The following is a 17719-nucleotide window of genomic DNA, read 5'->3' as shown; positions in this document are numbered from 1 at the left end:
TATATGCATTATATTCTATAGCATGACTATAATTTTATTCATGTCAGGGGAAGTACTTTAATCAAGTAGTATTCATAATTACTTTCTGATATCCTAATATTACTAGATTAGATTAATTTATTTGATAATCTATAGCAATGGTATCAATTTCAAGTTTTTATTATATGACCCTGTTAGTTATAAAAACAAACTTTGAGCATATGTTTTAATACATATATGTGTTTTCTTATAAATTATAAGCTTGTACTTATATATTTCTAATAATGTGCATTATGAAATTTATAGGAAAAAGAAACAGGAAGGGAAAAGCCTTGTTCTGTAAAGGCCTCAGTTTTCCTATCCTCAGAATTTTCTGATCAGTGATAAAAGCAGAATTATAACCTTAAAGAGGACAGAGATACCTGATAGGAATTAAGTGAATGAAATTCTTTTTGTTATATACCAACACTCTGACCCCTTCTTCATCAATTGAGTTCTCAAATATTGTTAAAATTCAACTCAAAACACTAATTCTTTCATGAACCTCAAGTTGATAATGACCTCATCCTGCCTTCTGATGGTATAGGCTCATAGATATAGGGCTAAGAGAGACTTCAATATTATTTCATTTAACCCTAAAGGGGATTAACTGATTTTCCAAAGGTCACATTGGTAGTAATAATCAGAAGAGATTTATATTCTGGTTCTTTGCTTCTAGAGCCAATGTTTCTCCCATACCCTGACCCTGCAGTGCCAATATTTTATCTTCGCAAATTCAACATAGGATTTCCCTACTTCTTAACCCTATGTAATGAATATTAGCATCCAAGCTGCAATTTTCTTTATAATGACATATTTCATTAATCTAATGTTGAGGTTTTAAAAGCAACATTGCCAAACTTCCTTTGAAATTAAATTTGTTTTTGGAAGGTTTGGCAAAAGAAGGAAAAGAAGAAGGATCAAAGATGAGGAAGAATGAAGAAATAGTTAAGTGAAGGATCAGAGAGTTTTGAATTATGAGAAAGCCTGAATATTCAGTTTGTGGTGAATGTTTTTATGGAAAAGTAAAAAAAAAAATGAGGCAAAAGACATGAGATGAAAGAGGTGAAAGTTCACATTGTTAGCACTGAATCTGAAGGAAAATTCAATAAAAAGAGGAAGAAGGACCTGAGGAAAAAGAAAAATAGTAAAATGGAAGGAAAAGGAGGTCTTCAAGTGTAAAGATAATTTTAGGGTTGTGACTTAAATCTAGATTTAATTGGTCGCCAAGGGAAATCTCAAATAAAATACCCGTCAGTTTGGAAATTTATGGTAATTTAATTAATATAGAGGGAAGGAATTTAAGGAGAAGGAGGGAAGAGGATATAGGATTTCTCTTGCCTGGCCTGTGCCAGGGAGAGTTTAAAATTCCCACCTCTAGGTCTCTGAAGAAGATTAGAGACTTCTAAGAGGATAAAGTTGGAAAGTAAAGGAGGAAAACTGAACCAGAAACTCACCACCAAACCAAACAATAGCTTGTAGCCACACTTAGATGCTGAAAGGCCCAGCACACTGCTATCAGCCAACTCTCCATCACCAAAGGACCCGGAGAGAGCAAGTGACCCAAATATATAGATCTTTCACCCTTGATTCTCCTCCTCTACATTTTCACTTCTACCAATTACATCAAAGGCTTTTCTCCAGGACTGCCCATACTTTTAGTTCTCATCTTCTTTTTATTATATTATATCTTTAGGGTTACTTAACACTTCTTTGTTAAGTTTACCTTTTGTTAGTTACTTGACCTTTTTGTGATTAATTTAACCTTTATAGTTACTTAACACCTTTTTGTATTAAGATCTAAAAATAGACTTAGCTTAAAGTTCTAGCTTCACTATAAGGTAAGAGTTAAGTACCTTCATTGTTCAATCAGGAGATTACAACTTTATCTTCCCCTAAAGTATGGTCTAAGTAGGGTGGAGTAATTTAGAGTTCCCAAGACATTCCTGGTTTTGTTAAACTAAGTATCTTCATTGTTACAATCAGGAAATAGCTAAATCCAATCTTCACACTAGATATAAAGAGGAATATGACAAGAAAATGGAGAGAAGTTAGATGTCAAGGTACTAATAACATGAGGAAGTCTTCAGAGGAGTTGACAAAATTACTATTAAGGAGAATAGAAAAAGAATAAGAATTTTATTTCCATAAAGTATTAAGTGAGAGAATATTATAATGTCTTGACAATGTCAGTTTAGAATTTTGCAGTTACTTGACAGTGACACATGGTGGATGATATTTCTCCTTTTCCCACAGATAATTATTATTTCTGTGCAAACTGAAAGCTCTCTCCCAGGGGAGAAAAAAAAAAGAAAAGGGATGGAATTAATAATTTATCTCCACTTTCCAGATTATCAAGGAAAAAAGAACATGACTTTAACCATGGCTATGACCTCATGGACTCATGGAAGTGGATTCTTAGAAGGTACTGATATCTTCCCTAGTTTAATAGATGTCTTTAAACAAATGCTACATGACCACTTGTTGGTTGTGTTGTACAGGTGATCCTTGTGTGAGATGGATTGGACTAGATGACTTATGACAATTCTATTGATATTGTCTGATATTTTAATTCAGATTTTGAATTCATGAGGTATTCTCCTCTGCCATCTCCTCCATCCACCTTTTTAAGAGGAAATTCTGAACTGAATCCATTTAGCAGATATTTCTTTAGGTCTCTTAGTTTTATTTTAGGTCCCATGGTAAGTTATTTCATTGATCACTGGACAGATATGACAATCAAATATCAACAATTAAATTAATGTTGAGAGATGATCCCTAAATAGTGTCATTCTTAACAATCTTTATTAGCAAATTATGATTTTGTGAAGGAATAGCTCATGGAACCAAGAAATAAGACATGAAGAAAATGTATAGATACTATTGAAGTAATGAGGTTTTCAAATATTAAAGAAATCTGCTTAATACCTGTTGTGGAATGGTTGTAGTTAGTAATAATATTACTTACAATAATATTAATTATTATTATTGCTAAATAATAATAATAATATTCTACATCCTGCTGATAATCATTTTGATTCTGAGCTAGATTGATTCTCAGATAGCTAACAAATAATTCAGCAATAATTTTAATATTTTTTTTCAGCTTGGCAGAACCTCTAAGATTTTTGCAATCTGCTGGTCCAGGCTTTTTGAACCCAAGAGGATGACTGATCAATATTTAATTAAGGTTTGTCCTTGATGGTAAGGATCATTCATGGTTAATATTAAACCACTGTTTTTACTTCACCTACCATGTTTTGAGTAGATGCCAAAAATGATGTAAACCACCTTTACGACATAATGGATAGGGTGCAGGACTTGAAGTCAAGAAAATCTCAGTTCAATTCTTACCTCAAACACTTACTAGCTTACTGACCCAATGCAAGTCATTCAAAACCTGTTTCAGTGTCTTCATCTGTAAAAGGGTACAGATCATAGCATTTATTTCCCAAGGTTGGTATAAGGATCAAACAAGAATATGCTTATTATGTATCTTGCAAACTTTAAAGCACTATACAAATGTTGGTTCTTACCATCATCCTCACCATCATGCTCAGCATAAGCTAGTTCCTACCAAACCCTAGTTTTTTAGGCAAATGATGCCTTCCTCTAAATGGAGTATGATAAGTTATTTGATTTCATCAAATTGTTGTGTAGAAGGTTGGAGCACAGGTCATCAACAAGTTGAGTAATGATTAAGTGAGGATCACTTGACCTTATTATTATGAGAAATTCAGAGGAATGGAAATGGCTGATTTCTCAATTACTTACTACTTCCTAAAAATTAAAAGATCTTTAATAGTATCCATAACACCCAGCTACCACAGTGTTCAGTCTCACTGGTTAACACATTGCTGGTTGGTTCTTTACTTTTTATAACCTCTTCTTTAGCCCTCAAATAAATTCCAGCAAAAATTAATACAAAGAGAGTCTGGGTCTGGGAAAATAAAAAATAAAACTTATACTCTGGTCTTTTTTCCTAGAGAGCACCGAGAAAGTTGGGACTTTCTACTATAGATGAGGATCAGGTTCCCCCACATTTCCTGATTTATGTTTAGTACCATAGATATCAAACATGTAGGCAGTAATTATAGAGCCTTGTTGGATCTGTGATTTCACTAGGCCAGGGAACTGACAAGTGAGAAAACTCCCTCTAGTAATGCGATATGACATCTACTCTATAACTTTTAGCCAGATAGCTACCTAAAGCCATAATGATAAGTTAAGTGACTTTCCCCAGGGTCACACAGCTTATTTTAGATGCAGGGCTTGAATTCATCTCCCTAATTTCAAGACCAACTCTACCCACTCAGTCATGTTGTAAATAAGATTAAGTAATCCAAAAATGAGAAAAAGATGACTTTTCTAATTAAGCTTGCCAATGAATATCATAGACATCACTGATGATAGTATTTTTTAGATAATCATCTTCCTTGAGAGGTCCACATGTGTAGCATTCACCATCATTATATCCATTATAGTTATACCATTTAAAATCCTTAAGATAGTTACTATATTTTATTTTTTCATGCTAAATCTCTTCAGTTGCTCAAAATTATACTTAAGTGTCATTCTCTTAACCATCCTAAAGGAGGCAGTATGGAACAGAAGAAAGAAAACTGAATTTAAAGTCAGAAAATCTGGGTGCAAAACTAATCTTTGTGACACCAAGCAAATTCCTTAACCTTTCTGGACCCTGATTTATTCATCAGTAAAATGAAAGACAAGAGGAATTTTGAGGCCTGTAACAATTCTAATTCTATGACCCTGTGGCCCTCATCTGGTTATGATCTAGCTTATAAATGTCTCTCCTTGGGTGTTGCTGTGTAGCTCAGTGGATTGAGAGGTCTAGAAATGGTAGGTTCTAGGTTCACATATGGCCTCAGACACTTTCTAGCTGTGTGACCCTAGGCAAGTCACTTAAATGCACATTGCCTGACCCATTTTGCTTTTCTGCCTTGGAACCAATACACAGTATTGATTCTAAGGTGGAAGGTAGGGTGTGTTTTTTTAAGTCTATCCTAAAAAAGTAGCTCCAAGAATTCAAAATTAAACTCCATTTGTGGTTTAACTAGAGCATAGTTATAGTTGTTTTTGCTCTGTGTCCTCTGCTTCTAGAAATGCAGTCTAAGATTTTTTGCCTAACACATGACAATTGTTGACTCATATTGAGTTTGTGGATGGCCAAATATTCAAATTCTTTTTTCACAATGTAAATTAGCAATAACCCTCCTGTTCTTATGAAGCATTTATTTTGTACCTTATAGCACTTATTATTTATTCTTATTAAATTTAATCTTATTTTTTCCATTCATTATCTAATATGTTGAGATTTCTTTTTTTGGTCTTAATTTTATTATGTATTATTGTAGCTATCTCTCATAGATTTGTATGATCATGGGCAAAATAAGAGTATCATTCATGACTGCATCAAAATCTTGATTGATTTTGATCTAAACTGATCTAAAGATCTTGGTCACAAATTGATCTAAAGAAATATAAACTTTTCCAAGGATATCTAGGTATTCTTACTGATGTCCAAAAATAAGAAGGCATTCAGTATAAATTTGAAGTATAAGAAAAACATGAAAGAAAAAGTATAAAAGTATATATGTATATATATATATAAAGTATATTTTATATTTAAAGTATATGTATATATAAAGTATATTTTATATGAAGTATATATACTTCATATAAAAGTATATGAAGTATAAGAAAAACATGGCTATTATTTCCAACCAATTTTTCCACCAAAAATGAAATTTGTATCATATTAGTAGAAAAACTATTATTATACATATCCTGTTTATTATTTTTAATTTACCAGTCAATGAGCATTTATTAAGTAAAAAATTAATAAGTTAAAAATGTAGGGTTAGAATTATATACTTTATGGGTGTATTTATGGGTCTTGTTCTATATCCCTTTTTCCTTAAAAGAATAATGCTTTTAAGCAAAGAGAGGAAAAGAAGAGAGCATGATAATATTAATATTACAATGAGTAATCTGGACTATGGAACTTCTATCTATATATTCTCCATGCTTATGAGAAAGGCAGTGAGGACAAATTCATTTTCAATTTAAATGAAAGTTTTCATTTACATTTATGATTTTCTCTCTTTTTAAAGTTTTAGTTGGATATTTAGGCAATTGGTCTTGGGCTCACCACTCTCCCAAATGTGTTCAACAGTCCAAAGTACTTTGCTCTCTTGATAGTTGTCAAAAATATCTCTAGGGGGCAGCTGGGTAGCTCAGTGGATTGAGAGCCAGGCCTAGAGATGGGAGGGCCTAGTTTCAAATCTGACCTCAGACACTTCCCAGCTGTGTGACCATGGGCAAGTCACTTGACCCCCATTGCCTAGCCCTTACCACTCTTCTGCCTTGGAGCCAATACACAGTAGTGACTCCAAGATGGAAGGAAAGGATTAAAAAAATAAAAATAAATAAATATATATATATATATATATATATATATATATTAAAAATCGAGAAGGATAAAGAATTTAACCCACTCATATCATTTTTTTGGCAAGTTGACTTCTTAAATCAATGCTGCTTCCCTGCTGTTGCCACCCAATCATCCCATACATGCCTTTCATTTCCTGAATGCTTCATGCTGTTATGCTGTTTCTGCCATCCAGTGTGTCACTGTGCACTTAAAGTCTCCAATTCCCTCATTCTCATCTCCTCCAAAATAAAACTGCTTATTGGGTATCTCTCTCTTTCTAGATATCAATTCAGTATTCTGATTTAATTTTTTTCTCCATTTGTTCCAGAGATATGTTCCCAAACACTGTGTTGGAATATTGCATATCAACTCATAATGGCTGGTAGCATTCATTAGCATGGGCATTGTAACCCCAGAAACTCAGGCAAGCTATCATCAGGGAAATTCCTTTGCTCCCTTAGGCCCTCATGACTCCCAACCCAAAACATCTGACCCTGAGGATTACCCTCCTTTTATTGTCCCATTGATTTGAGATGGTCAAAAAGACACACCTTATCCATCTGTCTTCCAAATCAAGAGAACCACCCCCATGCCTTTGGGAAAACCTCCACCCCAACCCCTAGCTCCAATGCATAGCACTCTTAGGTCATGTCTTCACTGTCCTAAAGAGTACAAAATCCCCAGAATTGATGTCCTCTGGGGGACACCTTTGCCATCCATGCTGTCCTCCCAAGGAGCAGCTTTCCCCCATGCTGGCCCACCTAGGAGGCAGGCTTCCACGTATGCTACCCTCCTGGCCAGATTCAACATTACCTTCCAAATTAATAAATTTCTCTTTTTATTTTTAAGCTAAGTTTTGGAGTCTTGCATTCTTGCACAAGGTATTCTTCCTGAACCCCAAGGGTTCACCTCTGCACCTCACAATAATATGTAACCTCTGTTTTTATTGGCTGAAATAGGGATCTGTGTCTTACCTATGGTCACACGATGTATAGTATGTGTTGAAGGCAGAATTTGAACCTAAGTCATTCTGATTCTGAGACTGTCTGTGTAGCTATTTTTTCATGCTGCATCACTAATGAATGTGTATTGATTAATAATGAGTGTTTACATGTATGTTACAAGCTGACTTTCCAGAACCAGGTCCATGATAGTTCTTAATTTTCTTATTAGTCACTCTTATAGAAATAAATTCAGGATAGGTAGGAAACCCAGAGGAGGAGATATATTAAGGTAGGGATATCCTCCTGGAAATCCTTAAAACATACTGTTAAAGTAGGTCCTGTTTCTATCAACTACTCCAGAACCAAGCATCACAGAACCTACTGAGATCACATTAGCCTTGAAAGGAAAAAAAATGAACATACAGGTTCTTATTTTTCCACATTTAACAAACATTATTCTGATGCTAACACTGAAAGTCCAATGGTAGTCAGCATTTAAATTTATATTAAAAATGTCAGGTGAAAACAGCAAAAAGAGCATTTTTATTAAGCAATTGATTAGACATGATACTATCCTAGGTGCTTCACATAGAGCTACTTGTCAAGTCAATTATCCTCTTGTGGGATATTAAATTACATCCTATAGAACATTAATTGGGCAGGTAGTTGTTTCAATGGGTAGAGTACTGGGCTTGGAATCAGGAAGAGTCATCTACTTGAGTTCAAATCTGAGCTCTGACACTTCCTAGTTCTGTGACCCTAGGCAAGTCAGTTAATCCGGTTTATCTCAGTTTCCTCATCTGTAAAATGAACTGAAGAAGGAAATGGAAAACCACTCCAGCATCTTTGCCAAGAAAATCCCAAATGGGTCACGAAGTGTTGGGCAAAACCGAAATGCCTGAATAACAAAATTACTCATTTATAGGTCTAGACAAAGATGCGTAGACACAAACACAGATATAAGTACAAATAGAATTAGAAACAGAGAGATTTGGCCAATGAATATATGCCTTTGTATATAGTATATTCCCAAAAATATTAGGTATCTACACAAAAGGACAGTTACTGTTAACAATGAAAAATAGAGCTACATAAATTCTGAAAAGGATTCTGATAAATCATTGAAATATATATTTTCATCCAAGTTGAGAGAAATTCAATTAAAATGGTCATATGCTTATTGACTTTCCACAAATTGAAGATATGAAAGATGTTTGGATTATAAATAAGCACATCTGTTAATAAGAAAAAAAATTGTAATTAACAGATTCACTTAGAGAAAGGTAAACATACTGCATTTTCCAAATTTAGGGGTTTAGTTCCAGGTATTTGTTGATGCTAATCATAGCAAGAATTCCCCACTGCCTACTGCAGAACTGTTTCCAGTTAGGTGACTAAAGGCAAACCTCAATAAATCATATTTGGTCTTTGGGAAGTCACAAGTGCATCATATTTTTACAGGGCTTACATGTGCTGGAAGGAAAAGATATTTATGCCTTAGTGTTACTTCAATAATCATTTATTAAACAACTTATAAGGTACCAAGCACTGTTGCTTTTATTTCTATATTACTGGTAAGGAAAGACAGAAAGCAATTTGTCCCTAAGTGAAATTATAATTTAATCAAAATTAATTGAATAAATTAAATGATTGATCATTGAAGTAACACTTCCTGCTTTTGTTTGGCCAATGAGCTAAGGCTGAAAGCTAAAAAAAAACAGGCAATAGCTGAAATTTAGCCTTCAGGTCATAGTTTGCCAACCTCTGTATTAATAGATTTAATTAGTTGAATAATGAAACTGGTAAAAAAATTTATTTATAGATGAGCAGTTGGTATGATCCTAATTCAACATATATTGGTCATTAATATGCACTATTTTATTTGAACTTCACAACAATTCATTGAAATACATACTATTAAATGCTGTAGATATCATTATCCCTATTTTACTAGTAAAATTGAGGATAAAAGAACTTGAATGATTTGCCCATGATCAAACAACTAGTGGGATATGTTGAGATTTAGGATTTTGGTTCAGAAGACTGATTAACATCCTATCTCTGTTGGATATTTGCTTTTTGGTTCTGGGCAAAACACTTAACCACTTAGTCTTCTTAGCAATTCTAGAATTTTAAGTTACAGAGAAGATGCTGACTACAATTGGTAGAGATTTTTCTTATCCAAGAATTCACTATTAAAATAAAATTGCAGACCTTCTCTCTATATATGTATATCTATGTTGTGATTTGGTTAATGGTTATTTAAATCTTTTTTAACCCATTTCTTCTGACTTCAAGTCCAACTTCAGAATCTGCTCCAAGACTATGCCTCTCAAGCTTCTGAATGAAATCCTTTTAGTCTAGAAATCCTCCTTTTCAGTAATGCATTTGTCAGCATTCAAATGTTCTGTTTTGGGCACACAAGAAAAAAGGGGAATTTGGCAGTTTTATGGGGTGCTAAATCAATGTAAATGAGTTAATTCTGGCATTCTTATTTATTATTCCTTTTTACATTTGACAATATTTTATTTTTCCTAATTGCTTATAAAACTATTTTTAATATTTTTCAAAAGTTTTAAGTCCCTAATTTTCTCTCTCTCTCTCCCCAACTCCCTCACAGAGATGTTAAGCATTTTGATGTGGATTTGACATGTGCAATTATGTAAAATATTTCCCAATATTAATCCATTTGTGGAAGGAAACAAACTAAAATTAAGAAAGTGAAAAAAGTGTGCTTTCAGATTTCATCAGATCTTTCTCTAGAAACAAATTTTTAAAAAATTTTCACCATGAGTTGTTTTGGATTATTTTGGGCCATTGTTATACTAAGAATACCTAATTTATTCACAGCTGTTCATGAAATTATATTGCTGTCACTGTGTCCAGTGTTCTCCTGGTTCTACTTAATTTACTCTACATTGGTTCGCTTAAGTCTTTCCAGGTTTTTCTAAAATTCTTCTGCTTCTCATTTCATATAGCACACTAGTATTCCACAGCAATCATAAACTAAAACTTATTCAGCTATTCCCCAATTGATGGATATCCTCTCTCTCTTTCCAAGTATTTGCCTACACAAAAAGAGTGACTTTAAATATTTTTATACATATTGTTCCTTTTCCTTTTTTTTTAATAAAATCTCTTTGGGATAAAAATCTAGTAATTATATTGCTGGGTCAAAGGGCCAACTGTTTTATAGCCTTTTGCATAGAACCAAATCTCTCTTCTCTCCAATATAATTTAATCAGGTCAAAATTCCCCTAACAATGCATCAGTATCTCAAATTCCCTTCATCTCCAATTTTTATCACTTTCATTTTCTGTCTGAATAACCAATCTTATTGATGTGAAGTGGTTGGTATCTGAAGATTGTTTTAATTTCCATTTTTCTAGTAGTGATTTAAAGCATTTTTTTCACATAATTATAGATAGCTTTAATTACTTTGAGAAATATTTGTTCATATCCTTTGACCATTTATCAATTGTGGAATGCTCTTTTTATATATGTTTGACTTGTTTATATATTTGAGAAATGAGACATTTGTTAGAGATACTTATAAAAAAATTATATTATGATATTACTGTGTAATATCCTCCATCTTTTCCTTCCTATTTATCCTATTATTTTTCTTTTCATTCTGTCAATCCTCAAGTGTTTTGCTTCTGATCTTCCCATGGCATTCTTCTAAATGCATTTTGTATTATAAATTGATCATGGTGCACTTGTAAGTCCTATTTCATAGTGTCCTGCTAATAGAAATGGAGTATCCAGTTAATAAGTTGAGCTTGGCTTGCATCTCCAAAGCTTACCCATTAGTTCCTAGAATCTTAGAACTGGAGAATTGGAAAACCCTCATGTTCTGTGAACTACAAACTTCCAAAGGGAAAACAATTCATGTTCTAACTGTTTCAATAATTAGGACATTTTTCTTCTTTCTCTCATATTTCATTCATTACTCTTAGGCTCACTCTTTGGAACCAAGAAGTCCAGTTCCTCTTTTACAGAATGATATGTCAAATTTTTGAAGTGAAGGATCTTGTCACACAAACTCCAGTAAAGTTCTTAAGCTATAATTTTTCCTTCATTTAAAGGAAATGGACATTCTCTTCTACATGTGCTACAGTTGATCTTTCCTTAAATATGGCAACAAAACAAAATACAATCGATTAATATGGTATGATCAGGGCAGAATAAAATGATACTATCATAATCTTGGCCTATATACAACCACTAATACCTCCTAAGATGAAGTAATTTTTTTCTTAACAATATGCCACAAGCTTTGTTTATAGTAGACATGCTTTCCAACAAAACTTATACTATACAAATTGCCAACTAACTTTAGGCTATACTCATAAAATTGACTTTTGAACCCAAATATACCAGCTTGGACTTTATTTTATTTTTATTCAATTTCATTTTATTTGGCACATTTTTCAAGCCTGATATGATTCTGGATCTTGATTCTGGCATTCAAAATATCAATTATCTCTTCCAAATCAAGATAATTCAAAAATTTACTATGCATACCATATCTTCCTTCATCCAAATAATGGACAAACATGTTGAACAGATGGTAGCCAAAGACAGAACTCTGAATCATTCCACTAGAGATATCTTTTAGGTAGATATATCAGTTCATTAATTTGATACTTCATGAGTCCAATTCTTTAATTGGTTCACATTCCACATAATTATGATATCATCCCATGAACAGTTTTATGTTGTCTGCAATAATAGTATAAAATACTTTGTCAAATGCCTTGTTGAAATTTTTGTATGTTATGTTTTAGTATTTGTTTTAAAAATTGGTCTAATAATATTGCCAGAAAATAAAATTAAGTAAGCCTCCTTTTGGTTTATTCTTAGTGACTTCTTGCTAATTCAATAGTAATAATAGCTAACATTTATAAAGCACTTACTATGTGCCAGGCACTATGCTAAATGCATTAGAAACATGTCATTTAATCCTCATAATAACTATAGGATATATGTGCTATTATTATTTCCATTTTACAGATGAGTAAACTAAGCCAAAAAGAGGTTAAATGATTTTTTGCAGTGGGTCACAAAGATAGTAAGTGTCTGAGGCTGGATTTGAACTCAGATCTTCTTGACTCCAAAACCAGTGCTTTAACCATTGCATCATCATAGTTTCCCTTTGTGGGCAGTTAAAAATCATTCACTTTATAGGCAAATCTACTTTTTTTCTAGGAATCATACTCAAATTGACTAATTAATAGTTAGCAGATATCCCCTTTTTTCCATTTGAAATTTAAGACAATTGTTGCTTGTCTCCAATCCTCTGGTTTTGTATATAAATGTAGGTTATTGTATCCATTTACATATATATATATATATATATATATACATGCCTATATATGTGTATATGTGTGTGTATATGCATGTGAAGCTATCCCTAACATGCTGTGAGGATCCAATTGTAAACATACTTCTTACTAGCAATATTGAAAAGTCTAAGAATTAATGGATGGATATAATTTACCAAAAAAGAGAAATTGGAGGAAACTCCAGAGTGGACAAATTCAAAACCCATGATGAACTTCCAAATAATAATGATCATGGAGAGACTCCTTGTGGGTGGAGTCAAGTTGGAGGAGTAATCCAGAGCAGCTATGTGTCACCATGAGAATCCAAGATTAAAATATCACCACAAAACTAATACAGGAGTGAAAGAATCAATAAGAAGGCAGAGTGAAACAATTTTCAAAAAAAGAAAATCCCCCGAGACAAACACAGGAACTATATGAAAACAACTACAAAACACTTTCCACACAACTAAAACTAGATCTAAACAATAGGAGAAATACTGATTGCTCATGGGTAGCATGAGCTAACATAATAAAAATGACAATCCTGCCCAAATTAATTTACTTATTTAGTGACATACCCATTGAACTACCAAAAAACTTTTTTACTGAATGAGAAAAAAACATAACAAAGTTCATTTGGAAGAACAAACGATCAAGGATATCCAGGGAAATCATGAAAAAAATGCAAAGGAAGGTGCACTTGCAGTCCCAGACTTCAAACTATACTATAAAGCAGTGGTCATCAAAACAATTTGGTACTGGCTAAGAGACAGAAAGGAGGATCAGTGGAATAGACTAAGGATAAATGACCTCAGCACGACAGTCTATGATAAGCCCAAAGATCCCAGCTTTTGGGACCAAAACCCACTATTTGATAAAAACTGCTGGGAAAATTGGAAGACAGTATGGGAGATTTTAGCTTTGGATCAACATCTCATACCCTACACCAAGATAAACTCAGAATGTGTGAATGACCTGAATATAAAGAAGGAGACTATAAGCAAATTAGGTGAATATAGAATAGTATACTTGTCAGATCGTTGGGAAAGGAAAGACTTTAAAACCAAGCAAGAGCTAGAAAAAATCACAAAATGTAAAATCAATAATTTTGATTACATCAAATTAAAAAGTTTTTGTACAAACAAAGCTAATGCATCCAAAATTAGAAGGGAAGCAACAAATTGGGAAAAAACCTCTGACAAAGGTCTAATTACTAAAATTTATAAAGAACTGAACCAATTGTACAAAAAATCAAGCCATTCTCCAATTGATAAATGGGCAGGGGACTTGAAAAGACAATTTTCAAATAAATCAAAACTATTAACAAGGACATGAAAAAGTGCTCTAAATCACTAATAATCAGAGAAATGAACATCAAAACAACTCTGAGGTATCACCTCACACCTAGCAAATTGGCTAACATTACAGCAAAGAAAAGTAATGAATGCTGGAGAGGATGTGGCAAAGTTGGGACATTAATGCATTGCTGGTAGAGTTGTGAAATGATCCAACCATTCTGGAGGGCAATTTGGAACTATGCTCAAAGGGTGATAAAAGACTGTCTGCCCTTTGATGCAGCCATAGCACTGCTGGGTTTGTACCCCAAAGAGATAATCAGGAAAAAGACTTGTACAAGAATATTCATAGCTGTGCTCTTTGTGGTGGCAAAAAATTGGAAAATGAGGGGCTGCCCTTCAATTGGGGAATGACTGAACAAGTTGTGGTATCTGTTGGTGGTGAAATACTATTGTGCTAAAAGGAATAATAAACTGGAAGAATTCCATGGGGACTGGAACAACCTCCAGGACTTGATGCAGAGTGAGAGGAGCAGAACCAGGAAAACATTGTACACAGAGACTGATACCCTGTGGTACAATCAAATGTAATGGACTTCATCATTAGTGGCAATGCAGTGATCCCGAACAACTTGGATGAATCTATGAGAAAAACCACTATCCACATTCAGAGGGAACAACATGGGAGTCAAAACACTGAAAAAAAAACAACTGCTTGAATACATGGATCGAAGGCATATGATTGGGGATGTAGACTCTAAATGAACATCCTAGTGCAAACAACAACATGGAAATAGGTTCTGATCAAGGATACAAGTAATACCCAATGAATTTGCATGTCAGCTGCAGGAAGGGTGGATAGAGGGGAGGGAGGGAAATAAAGTGAGTATTGTAACCAAAAAAATTAAAGAAAATAAAAATGAATTTAAAAAAAGGAAAGAAAATCCCAAAAGGTAGACAAAGAACATCTGGGGAACTGAGGTGAGAGGAGAACAGAGCCAGCAAGAAGCTGTAACAAGGAGGGAAGAGCAAGCCAAGAGTAAGCCACACACACACACACACACACACACACACACACACACACACACAAACACACAAACACACACACTTATGCTGTCCTAGATTTAGAACTTAAGCTCAAGCCAAACATCTACATCCTGAGATCCTACCTGGGAAAATAGTAGTACAAAGCAACCCAAACCCCTTGAAATTTCAAACCTGTGGAGAAGTCCAGAGTCTCAGCCCAGGGAATTCTAGTCTGGACTTTGCATAAGGACATAGTTCACATTTTGAGGTGTCTGATAGTACTAAGTACTGATCTTTTTGCCTAAAGCTCAGGGAGGAGCTCTAAAACATAACAAGCAAGGATGTGCCTGATTAGATCATGTACACACTGAGACCAAAAATATGAGCCTAAGTTTGGGGCTAGAAATTGATCAGCCCCTGTCCTAATCTAGATCAGAGTGAGATCAAAAGCTTACACCTAAGTATGAGATAATTCTTTAAGCTACCCGCATCTCAAGGGTCAATTGAATCAGCAGAGAGAAGGGTGTCTCAGAGCTTTCAGTCCTCAAACCCTTTCCCCCCCCAACCCTACCTATAATTAGATAGGAAAAATGAGCAAACAACAGAAAAAGCTCCTACTTCTAAAGAATATTTTATGAAACTAAAGAGCAAGGTACAGACAGAGTAGGGGACAGTGAAAGCAAAGGAAACACATGTAAAGTCCAAAAGAAAAATATGGATTGAACACAGATTCTGGAAGAACTCAAAAAACAATTAAGAGAGGCAATGGAAAAGTGGTAAAGAGAAATGAAAATGATGCAAGTAGACATGGGCCAATTTAAAAAAGGAGAACCAAAAACTGAGGAAAATCAGGTCTTAAAAATCAGAATTGACCATCTGGAAACTAAGAATTTCATGAGAAACCAAGAAACAACAATGAACATGACTAAATATTATAGAAAGAACATAGGCCATGCATCAATCAAGACAAAATTCCTTTTCAGTTGACCTGCTTTAATATTTGGTAACATTTCTGAAAATCATTAACTTAAGTTTTCCAATATGTATAAAAAACTCCCTATCAATCTTGTTGTGGACTTATAAAAAGAAATCTCATTAATTCAAAAGTTAAAGGATTAAAAATATTCAAATAATAATGATCCTCTGTGTTGTCAGTGTTTCACATTTGGAGTTTCTACATAATATGAACCCTGATTCCCTGAAGCTATGTGCTATATTATTATATATTACTCTTCAGCTCTGATGGGTTGAAAACCTTAATTCTAATGCCAGCTGAATCCCTGAAGAATTTTTTTAAAAAAACAACCACCATATTGGCAATTTGACCTGTGAGTCTTGATTCGCCATTTTTCCTTGTCATCAAAACGAATTCCACTCTTTGAAGATCTATCAAGCTTTCATTCTACCTACACTGGAGACACTTTCTGTTTAAGCACATGCCATTTTGTCTTCCTATTATAAACAACAGAATTAACATTTTCCAATGAAACAAGATAGAGCAAGAATGACATCAGTCAGACATTTTTTTTCCCTTTAAATAGCACATCAACCCAAGCATCATTTATATACAATGGACTTCTAAAATCCTCTTTCTTAAATTAATTTGCATATACAGTACAAAGACAAAATAAGGAAATTCAACAAAGTGATTGAAGTCTTTCAAAATTGAAAGAAAATACTGTCCATGAATGAGACCTGTCTGCTGTTTTCTTTTTTCTGCCTTTTTTTCCCTTCCACTCCCACCGCTTTGCCTTGAGTACTGTCAACATGCCAATATCTTTCATCCATCTATGACTCATCTGGGACGCAGAAAGGGGCGGACATGGATAGATTAAATCTTTGACAGTTTCTGCCCAGTGTTATATTCTTTTAATAGTACTTCAAGAGGAAATAGGCACACATAATGCATGCTATGTGTGATTGATAGAAAGAATAGACTCGCTTACTCTAATGCTTGACAAAGAGTAGGAAAATCATTTCTAGTATTACAAATTAGAGGTATGACAGTAGTGGCAGTTATGGTCTGCCTGTATATCTTCAAGCCCAGCACGCATTTAATCTGTGACCTTTTTCAAGTGTTTCTGTTTTATTCAAGTGTCATAATGCAATTCATCTGATTAACAAATGATCATACTTAATTGACACTAGCTTTCCTGACTATGAGTAATTGTTTTGTTTTAGGGGTGTTGGGTTATCTTTTTTTTTGAGGAGTAGGAGCCCGCCCCAAGACTATAATTTCATTAGTATAAAACATTCTATCTAGCAACAAACTGACCAGAAATATATATTATTAGCATTATATAAGGGGTTAAGTGACTAGCTGAGAGTTACATAACTGATTAAAGATGGAACTTGAACTCAGATCTTCTTGACTCTCAAGGTCAATTCTCTATTCATTATCCTATCTCCTGATTTGTGACTCTTCATTCCATGACATTCTGATTTTTTAATGAATTTAAAGGATCATTAGATGGGTTATGAATGAGTAGAGAAGGTCTAATAGTTGACTGATGAGTGGTGATTTACAAAGACCTGGCTGTGAGGAATGGTATTCTTAAGTAATTTAAATTGTCTTATCTACCCTATAAATGATAATCCTACCTCCACCCTATGTTCAGTCTCGGAAATTTTTTTTTTCTTTTTTAACCCAAA

The sequence above is a fragment of the Monodelphis domestica genome, chromosome 4, assembly GCF_027887165.1.
Source record: "Monodelphis domestica isolate mMonDom1 chromosome 4, mMonDom1.pri, whole genome shotgun sequence".
NCBI classification, from domain to species: Eukaryota; Metazoa; Chordata; class Mammalia; order Didelphimorphia; family Didelphidae; genus Monodelphis; species Monodelphis domestica.
The sequence above is the reverse complement of the archived record's forward strand: the minus strand, read 5'-3'. Positions refer to the sequence as shown.